This window comes from Etheostoma spectabile, unplaced genomic scaffold (assembly GCF_008692095.1).
Source record: "Etheostoma spectabile isolate EspeVRDwgs_2016 unplaced genomic scaffold, UIUC_Espe_1.0 scaffold00569355, whole genome shotgun sequence".
Lineage (NCBI taxonomy): Eukaryota > Metazoa > Chordata > Actinopteri > Perciformes > Percidae > Etheostoma > Etheostoma spectabile.
This window is the reverse complement of record NW_022605082.1, coordinates 273,374-284,444: the sequence shown is the minus strand read 5'-3', so window position 1 is coordinate 284,444 and position 11,071 is coordinate 273,374. Positions and strand designations below refer to the sequence as shown.

At 41.2% G+C, this 11,071-nt stretch overlaps 2 non-coding genes across 2 annotated transcripts; one reads left to right on the top strand and one right to left on the bottom strand.

Moving 5' to 3' along the window:
* The first annotated feature begins 348 nt into the window (after nt 1-348).
* LOC116684841 (small nucleolar RNA U3) lies at nt 349-564 on the top strand. The gene has a single exon (XR_004330854.1). It is a non-coding gene; the product is annotated as a small nucleolar RNA U3 (small nucleolar RNA).
* Nucleotides 565-3,796: 3,232 nt separating this feature from the next.
* On the bottom strand, nt 3,797-3,879 carry trnal-cag (transfer RNA leucine (anticodon CAG)). Its single transcript has one exon. It is a non-coding gene; the product is annotated as a tRNA-Leu (tRNA).
* Nucleotides 3,880-11,071: the final 7,192 nt, after the last annotated feature.

Sequence of the window (11,071 nt, the reverse complement as noted above, 5' to 3'; positions counted from 1 at the left end):
CCCCTGGCGATAAGGTTATGTAAATTTGTGTGTCGTCCGCATAACTATGGTAACTTATTTTGTTGTTCTCCATAATCTGAGCCAGTGGAAGCATGTTAAGAACCAGTATTAATGCAAAGAAAGGACTGGAGCATTTATTGTAGAGAATAAGTAGGCTGACACTGAAGTATTGAGACAACAGTGACTGAAAATCTAATTCAATCTACATATCGGTCTTCTTAAAGATCTAAATAGATTTTCCCACCTCAGAGTCATCTGGAGCACGTAGCGATTAGCTTCTGTCCCTCTGAACCCTGAGTGACAATCACTCTGCAGTGAATGAGATGCAGTTCCCCCCTCAGTCTAACCAAGACTATACTTTCAGGGATAATTTCTAGAGTTTCAGACTTGAGGAATGTGTTTCTAAAGTGTTTGGTCTCGCTGACCACGATGATGAGTCGTGACATTCCATTCTGAGTATGAAGCTGATAGAGAGTAATGATTCACTTCATATGCTCTCTGTCATTGATGATCGTTCTTTGCTTCTTTATGGAGCACTGAGGAAGGGAATATGAGCAGAGTGGTGATGGTAGTAAATATGTGAAAAACTAACATCAGTGAAGGTAATAAAACATGCTAAGCTTTCTGATTAACTGAAGTTATAGTCAGTCTTGAAGTATGTTTAGTCCATGGTGGACATGGTTACTTGAAAGGGTTAACACCTACTTTGTAATGCCTTATGTCCCGTGTAAAAATGTGACCTGAGTTAAGCCATAATTCATTTTTATTTCTACCTTTGCTTTTCCTACTTTGACATGTCAAAAAGGTGCGTTGTTTGAAAGCCCATCTCTACACATCCATGTTCCACTCCCACAGGTGTTTCCACTTGACTAATCAGACTGTGTGGCCTTCACAGGCTAAGCTTGATTGACATGTATTAAAGGGGTGGAACGGTACACTGAAGTCCCGGTGGACGGGATGGCATGTTGGACTGAAATGAAATACTCTGGTGGAGACAGATGACTTCCAGTACCTATGAGATAACACAATATTGCTTGTGAAGGCACATCTGTAGTTTGGTATACTGTAATGATTTATCAGTTTTCTACTATTCTTGAAGAATGCCTCTTGTTGTCAGCAGGATTTGAACATACGCGGGGAAGACCCCAATGGATTTCTAGGCCATCGCCTTAACCACTCGGCCACAACAACCTGAAACTTAGTGCTATACCTATTTGCACAAATGTCCATAAACTTTCTAATTGGTTAGTAGTAGTTACCAGACACGGGCAAATTGCAAATTATAGTGGACTGCCTGCGTCTGTGGATCCTCGTGGAGGCAGATTGATTGATTGATATGCTCCCTTATTTGTACCATAACAGAAATTTAATATTTTATCAAATCTGGGTTGGGCGAGTAACCTTTCTGGTTACTGCTTGACAAATAAAGCAAGTAACCACATAACAAAGACTACTGCGACGGCTGGGAATCGAACCCAGATCAACAGCTTGGAAGGTAGCTATGCTCACCACTATACCACCATCGCTGGACAATGCAGTGTATGTTCTTAAACCTGTAAGCTCACTTTAAACTAGATGTGGAAAGTTGAAAGGTTGATTTTTTTCACCTGTGCTGTGGCTTAAAAACAGGTTCCATTGAGATTTGAACTCAGATCACTGGATTCAGAGTCCAGAATGCTAACCATTACACCATGGAACCTTTAAAAGTTTTGCAAGGGTTTGCTAGTCAGTTTCTTTCATAATATCCACATGCGTGATGTTAAAGGCACACAACAATCACAACGAAGATGAAAAAGCAACAATTATAGGCCAACTTAAGTCATTTAGCAAGCAAAGCATCAGAGGATGTGGGAAAAAGCAAGTCAAGAACAGGTTTTAAAGGACTTGCCATTGACAGTGAATACAGCAGTAGATATGTCTACTGTGTACAAACACATGGTAACTTTACATGTGTTGACAATAAAGATGCTCACAAAACGCTGTTAAATACTTAAATACAAAGAACTGCTAAGTTCTCTATTCCCAATATCATTGGGAATATCATGTCATATCATGTCTCAGAAAAAGAGTAGCTGTCAGAAGTGGGATTTGAACCCACGCCTCCAGTTGAGACTGCGACCTGAACCTTGGACCGCTCGGCCATCCTGACTGATACAATAAATGCTTCGTAGGACCCATCTCAAAAATTATAATATAGTAAATTAAACATGTCATGATATAGGAGGTTCTCAGTCATCCATGTCATAGTTAACAAGGGAAGGTTTCTCAACTGTCAGCCCAAATACATGGAGACATGGAAGAAAGTCACCAGGGTGGCAATGTGCTTGACAATGGCAATACATTGCACGGGATATGAAGGGAATGTGCAATACAGGCCAAATCCTCTGGTGGGAATCAAGATCCACCAATGTTTCTGTCCACAATGTCCACCTGAATCACACAGAAAGTGTTGGACACAGTGACCACTCCCCCACCCATATCTGTCAGTTGAAAGCTGTGGAGAAAGGGGGGTTCCAAAGCTAAAGGACGTAGATTAGAAAATCAACAAATAATTGTGATAATTAATCGTGATCTCCATATTGATCAATCACTTTGGTCATAATCACGCAGCCCAAAGAGATCTAATGTTTTATCAAACCAGGTTGGGAAAGTAACCTTTCTGCTGACTTCTTGTAAAAAAAATCAAGTAACATCATTCAAAGAAAGCTACTGCAATGGCTGGGAATCAAACCCAGATCAACTGCTTGGAAGGCAGCTATGCTCACCACTATACCACCATTACTGGGCAATACACTGTTCACTTCAAATATTGAAATACATCTGGGCATTGAGACTGAAAGTGCACTCTATCACTGAGCTACAGGCCCTGATGATTCAGAAATTCCCTCCAGGGGGTCATGTGTTATCATTTTCACAAGAATAGAAAGTGTGTGTGTATGTGCTAGCTCCCTTCGATAGCTCAGGTGGTAGAGCGGAGGACTGTAGAGGTATAAAGCTGAAATCCTTAGGTTGCTGGTTCAAATCCTGCTCGAAGGAACATTCTTTTCCAGTGTTTCCCTTCAGGGATCAATAAAGAATTTCTGATGCTGATGTAGAGGTGGACAGACGATCCAAAAGCATAATACTTCTTGCTGAGACATAACAGGAAACAAAAAGAAAGAGGTGGGGGAGATAGAGTTAAATAACTTTTTTTCAGGACACCCACATTTTGTCGTTCAATATGGCAGGCATTCTATGCATCCAGGGCCAAATGTTTTACCATTTCATCCACTACGGGCCCCTAAGGAAACATGGGACTGTGAACTCTTGTTACCCATAGCAACGACAGCTAACAACGAGTGGAAGTACTTCTCTCTTTTCGTATAATCGCCACTATACGGCCCAGTTTAATCTCGGTAAACTTTGCGGAAATCCTGCAAACAGCTACGATGACTGTTTATCTGTAAGGATTTAAAAATCTATCTGTCATACCCGTCTGGCCCGTATTGGATGGAATTATGTCAATTTGCGCTTTTTATCTGTAACACATAAAAATCTGGATGCAACAAAGAACCATTTTCTCCTGTTCTGTACACAACCCAAAGTTTAAAAAAAAACAAAAGATAACTTTCACCGAATCCCTCAGTTAAATCACAGCAGTAACTTTACATGTGTTGACAATAAAGATGCTCACAAAACGCTGTACTTTCAATTGCGTTTCTCGTGCACATTCATGTCCTCTTAAATACAAAGAACTGCTAAGTTCTTTATTCCCAATATCAACTCTCAGACATTAGTTCCAAAGGAAAACAATTATTGTCAGAAGTGGGATTTGAACCCACGCCTCCAGTGGAGACTGCGACCTGAACGCAGCGCCTTGGACCGCTCGGCCATCCTGACTGATCCTTCAGATGTTCAGAAAGACCTGTTTGAAAAATTATGATATAGTAAATTAAACGTCATGAAATGGTAGTTTCTCAGTCATCCATGTCATAGTTAACAAGGGAAGGTTTCTCAACTGTCAGCCCAAATATATGGGCGTTCATGGAGACATGGAAGAAAGTCACCAGGGTGGCAATGTGCTTGACAATGGCAATACATTGCACGGGATGTGAAGGCAATGTGCAATACAGGCCAAATCCTGTGGTGGGAATCAAGATCCACCAATGTTTCTGTCCACAATGTCCAACTGAGTCCACAAATATACCTGACAGATGGGAAATAAACTGATAATTGTCTTTTTGCTCTAAACGTGTCAAATATTGCCGTACAATGCCCACATTGAGTCCAGATGTGTCCATTTTGGTTCCTGATCCATGCTACTACCCCAAAAGTCCATAACTAGGCCGAGGGCAACTGGACTTGGTAAAAGGTCCTCCGCAGATGTTTTGTCTCTCATCCAAGAGACTTCTTTAGTTTTTTTACATTACTTTTTATGAATTTTTGACATACTATACTATGACTTTTTATGACATTTTTCAACATCTTATACTATGCCTTTTTATGCCTTTTTATGAATTTTTGTCATACTATATACTATGACTTATGAATTTTTTGACATACTCTAAAATGAATTTTTATGACATTTTATGAATTTTTGTCATACTATACTATGACTTACGATTTTTTTCAACATACTATGACTTTTTTTGAAAAGGAGAATTAGCTCAAATGGTAGAGTGCTTGCTTAGCATGCGAGAGGTAGCGAGATCAATGCCCGCATTCTCCAGAGGACTTTAGATTCTTCTTGTTTTACAACAAGAACTACAAATTTGGACTTGTTAAGACATACTACACTACAACTTTTTAGGAATATTATACTATGACTTTTATGAATTTTTTGTCATACTATACTATGACTTTTTATGAATTTTTCGACATACTATACTATGACTTTTTAATGACATTTAATGATTTTTTGTCATACTATACTATGACTTTTATGATTTTTTTGACATACTATACTATGACTTTTATGGATTTTTCAACATAATATGACAATTTCTGAAAAGGGGGAATTAGCTCAAATGGTAGAGCGCTTGCTTAGCATGTGAGAGGTAGCGGGATCAATGCCCGCATTCTCCAGAGGACTTTAGGTTCTTCTTGTTTTACAACAAGAACTTTAAATTTGGACTTGTTACGACATACTACACTACGACTTTTTTTAACCCAGGTTTCAAGAAAGTAAAAAAAAAAGCTTTATATTCTAGCTGGAAAGAAATAACGGGATGCGTGGGATTACCCATAGACTGTATAGATATTGATTATATTATTAATATTATCGGTGTATGGGATTACCCCCTTTCTGGTCTACATGTCCGTGACTCTGCTGAATTATTTTATGCCCGGTAGGGGCTAAATGTGCCCCCCCCCCCTTAAAGTGATCAATGAAGCTTCACCAATAGACCATATATTATAATCCTCCAATAGAAGTGTTTTAACTCTGCTGGCCGGGTCCATTGCACGCGTAACGTAAGAGGAGCTGATGTTCAACACTACGCTTCACCAGAATCACCAAACTGGCGACAGCGGCCAGAGAGCAGCGTGGTGGTGCGTATTAGAGGGTTGGCACTCCTATCCCATCCCGGGCTTCAGTGTTGCCGGGTAGACGTGACCGGACTCCAGACCAACCAAAGATCTATTACTGGGTTTGCAGCTGAGTTAACCACACAGGCCTATTACAGCCGGAACTTAACTATCTGCTCTACAAGCGGACAAACAGGACAGTCTGTGTTTTTTACGAGGTGTGTGCGGCCCTTTCACACAGAAAAGGATCCTAAAGTGTCTGTATTTCTTTTACATTAAACTACCAAAATACAGAAAACAACTTCATGACTGTCAGTGAGCGGATCTGCAGTTTGGGTTTTGAGAGTTTGTGTTTTTATTTCTTGTTTCCCTCCCCTGCGTCCTCTGACAACAGCTGACAGTAGATCAACGTTTTCACGATGCTGTGCCGGCTCCAAAAAAACTGAAGAAACGACAACATTCCAGGGAACAGACGCTCCGCTAACTAGGGTTAGGCCCAGACTAGCAGCTAGCTTCTACACACCTAAACAGCCCGTATGAGCAGATGTATGAGAATTAATTTAGCCTGTCTCCTAAATACATTGTCCTAGGGAAAGGGGGGGGCAATTCATTTACCCAAGGGGCCACATGAGGAACAGGGGCTGTTGTGGGGGAAGTAACAAGGTAGTAAGTATTAAAAGCTAAAAGTACAATGTATACGTCGATGTATATGTCACACGGAGGCCACTTGGAGAGATACCTGCTGCTGTACAAGTTGCTGATCTTTAGCTCATTAGATGGTCAGTTAGCTCCATCTAGTGGACAGATAGTAGAACTCCATCATCTGATGGGGGACTGCTCTCACACTGACTGGGTCCAAGAGTGTATGGCTGCAGCCTGGAGCATCCCATGTCATGCTGTCCCGCCTGGTGCCATCCCCGAGCTTCTACTTTTCAAAATAAAAGCTTGCATCTGGAATAAAATAAGCTTATGTCGACTGTCATGCTATGAATAAAATACTTACAAAATACATTTCTGTCTATAAAATAAAAGCAGATTATAGGCAAACTAAAAAAATTCCTTCTGCCATCCCACCCGGTGCCGTCCCCGAAATCTAAATTTCAAAATAAAACCTTGCATCTGGAATAAAATATTTAACAATTAGGCTATCTCTCTTACTTTTCAAAGTAAAAGCTCACGTCAACCATCATGCTAATGAATAAAATACTTTTTTTTTTTTTTAAATATATATATCAGTCTCTAAAATAAATAGGCAAACTAAAAGATTCCTGATGGGGGACTTCTCTTACACTAACTGGCTCTGGGAACAGGCTGGACTGGTTCTGACGTCTCTCTGACTCTGAAGTTATGAAGATGTCACGGTGTCATTGGATCAAATAAACATTGTATGCAGCTTCTTCTTCTCTGGTTGCAAGGCGCAATTAAAAAGAAGTAGAAGAAGAGTAACGTGTGGGAGCGGTCGGACCCATGGATGTATTAAGAGAACGGTCTGACCCCTGTGGCGGCGAGCTGAGAACTGAATGGGAGACATTACAGTTTTTCTCGATTGTTTACACACATTTTCTGAAAGAATGCCTCATATTCTCAGAACACTAAACACAAATCAAAAAACACACACACAATGGGTAAAACCCCTCATTTCTCCTGCAAAACTAAACTTTACATTCAAAACAATGTTATTTCTTCTCATAATGGTATTTTGTTTTCAAATGACACACACAAACCATCAAATGAACAGACATTCATAAGAAGCAGTTGAACACTGATGAGCTCAATGTAAAACACCATGATGGATGGAAAACACTTATTCTCCATTCATTATAATGAATTAGGCCTTTTTTGTTCAGTGTTACACTTACTACAGACAGTACATACATAAGTGTGTTGTAAAATATTTGAGAATATTGTTTTTATACTCAGAAAACACAAATACACAGTAACAAATATATGTTATGTGTCCCACAAAAACAATGTACACAGTGTACATCCCATTCCCAACCAACACAAAGTTGCACATACACTACATACAAAACACCAGAAGAGTTTACTGTACACAGTTACAGTAAAAAAACAAAAAAAAACTACTCTGCTCCATCCTGTCTTCTGATGCGGTCTGGCCTCAGCACCTCATCCACATCACAAGCAATGTTTTCCCGGGCCAAGCAGCGGGAGAAATATCGCCATGGCGATTCCAGCCATGAAGAGCATCAGCTGCTATATGTCCACATGTGTCCTCTATAGCTCGGAGAAGAGGTATAAGCATTTGTGGATTTTGGTCAAACACTTTCTATCTCCAGGCAGAAACAATTCCTCAATAGGATTGAGGAATGGAGAATATGGAGGGAGATAAACAACTAAAAGCCTGGGTGGGGGGGCAGTGAACCAGTGATGAACCAGAGCAGCCCGGTGGAAACTTGCGTTGTCCCAAATATAATTTGTTTGTTAGTAATATTGCAATTCTTTGACTCTTTCTGAACTGCGTTCTAATGGCGCCCTGTAGACCGGCTTCATCCTGAGATGATTTCTGAACAAGACATTGTCCAGTGTTGATGAGCTTACCCTATCAATATTTTGAAATATGTCATTGTTTTTCTTTGCATTTACCGTAGTGTTATGTATGGCATTATTTTCTAGGACCATATTCATGAGTTCAGTTTCCTGTCAAAGAGACAGAAGACGTTCCCGACCACCTTGTGTTGTTCTGCCAAACAAATAGTAAAATACTGTAAATACTGTGAAGGAATACAAAGTAGGAATACTGTGCAGTACTGCAATATTCTAGTGAGAGTAGATTTCTTACCTATTCTTATTTCGGAAATTTGTGATGATGGATGCTACAGTGTACCTGCTCACATTTTGGCTGTACTCTTTGCCCATCAGAGATTACAGTCCTTCCTCTTCCTCTTCCTCGTCCACCTCCTCCTACTACTCTCACTCCTCTGGCTCTGACTCTGTTTCCAATGTTGGCGTCCATTCCTCCAAAACAGAAGAGCTCACCTTTTGCCGTTGAATGCTAAAGCTCTGATTGCTAACTGTAAAGCTGTGTGACGGGGGTTTGCCCTTGTGATGAGTCAGTGTGCATATTTGAAAGGCAGTGTGTTCCTTGTGAAGACAAGAGATTTTCTTCATGAAAATTGTGCCAAAGGCAGAGAATTGTGTGGAGTGTTTTGAAAAAAGTGTGTTTTAGAACTGCAGTCTGAGTGTAGAGCAGGAATTGAGCTTGTAGTTTGGCAGAATTGGTTCAGGGGGTTGGTGACTGAGTTACATGTTGTGGTTATTGTGTCTCAAGTACCAGTATTTGTGTGTAAACAATTGAGAAAAACTGTAAGAACATTTCCTGATAAGAAACAATGTCCCTGTCATCCAGAGTCCATTTGATAGTCCAGTACCCCTGGATGGACCTGTTCAGTCTCATCTAATCACGTAGTCCTAATACTTAAGAGAAACCCTCATAGAGTCCATGTGATAGTCCCCCCCCCCCCCCCCCCCCCCCCATGGAGGTATCTTTAGATGCTGTTGACTACAGTGGACACAGAGGACATGTCTTAATATGCTGTTTACTACAGTGGACATGAAGGACATGTTGTTTATATGCTGTTGGCTTGTGTGTGTGTGTGTGTGTGTGTGTGTGTGTGTGTGTGTGTGTGTGTGTGTGTGTGTGTGTGTGTGTGTGTGTATCTGTGTCTGGTTACACATCTGACGGCCTGAACATTTTTCATTGAGAACATTTCCTGTTCAGGAACAATGTCCCTTTCATCCAGAGTCCATGTGATAGTCACACCTGTGTCTCTAATCTCATCACGTAGTCCTGATACTTCGAAGAAACCCTCAGAGTCCATGTGATAGTCCAACATGTGTCACTTTTATTAATGTAGCACCTGTCATTAGACAGAAACACACACAGACACACACACACACACACACTAACACACACAAACACACACACACACTCACTCACGCACACACACAGAAACACACACGCACACACACAGAAACACACACTCACTCACGCACACACACACAGAACACACACACACACACACTCACTCATGCACACACACACACACACAAACACAGACACACACACACACACACTCACTCATGCACACACAAACATTTAATAAAGTCTACAGTAATATTATTACATTTCTACATTCTGTTGAATCAATGTCTTTCAGCCTGTCACATGTCAGACGCATGTCTACGTGTCTAGGTGTCTACGTGTCTACTGGTCTACGTGTCTACGTGTCTAGGTGTCTACGTGTCTAGGTGTCTACGGGTCCATGGGTCTACGTGTCTAGGTGTCTACTGGTCTACGTGTCTACTGGTCTACATGTCCATCACTCTACAGGAACAAGGAAGTCCCCCAACCCGGGCAGAGTCAGAGGAATGCTGGGTTCTTATTTTCCAACAAGAAGAGACGCAGGTGTGTTCATTAGTCTTCTTAGGAAGACATCTTACACCTGTGTGACGTGTTTCTAATCTCTGAAATGCTCCCAGCTGTCATGACAACCCCCCCCCCTAAATCAGCTCAGACCTGGTGTTAAACTGAGAATCTGGACTTTACTCCGCTGGTCTGCAGACTGTGGAACAGAAACGGGAGATGTAGCTTGGCTTCCACAAGAGACGGCAAAAGTACTCACGTCCCGTGCTTAAGTGGAAGTACAGGTACTTCTGTTGAAAAATACTTTGGTAAAAGTAGAAATACTGATTTAACTTTCAAAGAACAGGCTTGGAAATGCACTTGAAGTATAAAGGTAAAAGTAGTTTTGAGAATGACGACGCTGCCTGGACATGGATCAGACCCTGTTTATATGCTGTTGGTTAAAGTGGACATGGAGGACATGTCTTTATATGCTGTTGGCTACAGTGGACATGGAGGACATGTCTTTATATGCTGTTGGCTACAGTGGACATGGACGACATGCTCTTTATGTGCTGTTGACTACAGTGGACATGGAGGACATGCTCTTTATGTGCTGTTGACTACAGTGGACATGGAGGACATGTCTTTATATGCTGTTGGCTACAGTGGACATGGAGGACATGTCTTTATATGCTATTGGCTACAGTGGACATGGAGGACATGTCTTTATATGCTGTTGACTACAGTGGACATGGAGGACATGCTCTTTATATGCTGTGAGTGTGTGTTTTTGTGTGTGTCTTTGTGTGTTTCTGTGAGTCTGTGTGTGTGTGTGTGTGTGTGTGTGTGTGTGTGTGTGTGTGTGTGTGTGTGTGTGTGTGTGTGTGTGTTTACACATCTGACGGCCTGAACATTTTTCATTGAGAACATTTCCTGTTCAGGAACAATGTCCCTTTCATCCAGAGTCCATGTGATAGTCACACCTGTGTCTCTAATCTCATCACGTAGTCCTGATACTTCGAAGAAACCCTCAGAGTCCATGTGATAGTCCAACATGTGTCCCATTCACATGCCATTATTAATGTAGCACTTGTCATTACACAGAAACACACACAGACACACACACACACACACTAACACACACAGACACACACACACACACACACACTCACTCACGCACACACACACAGAAACACACAC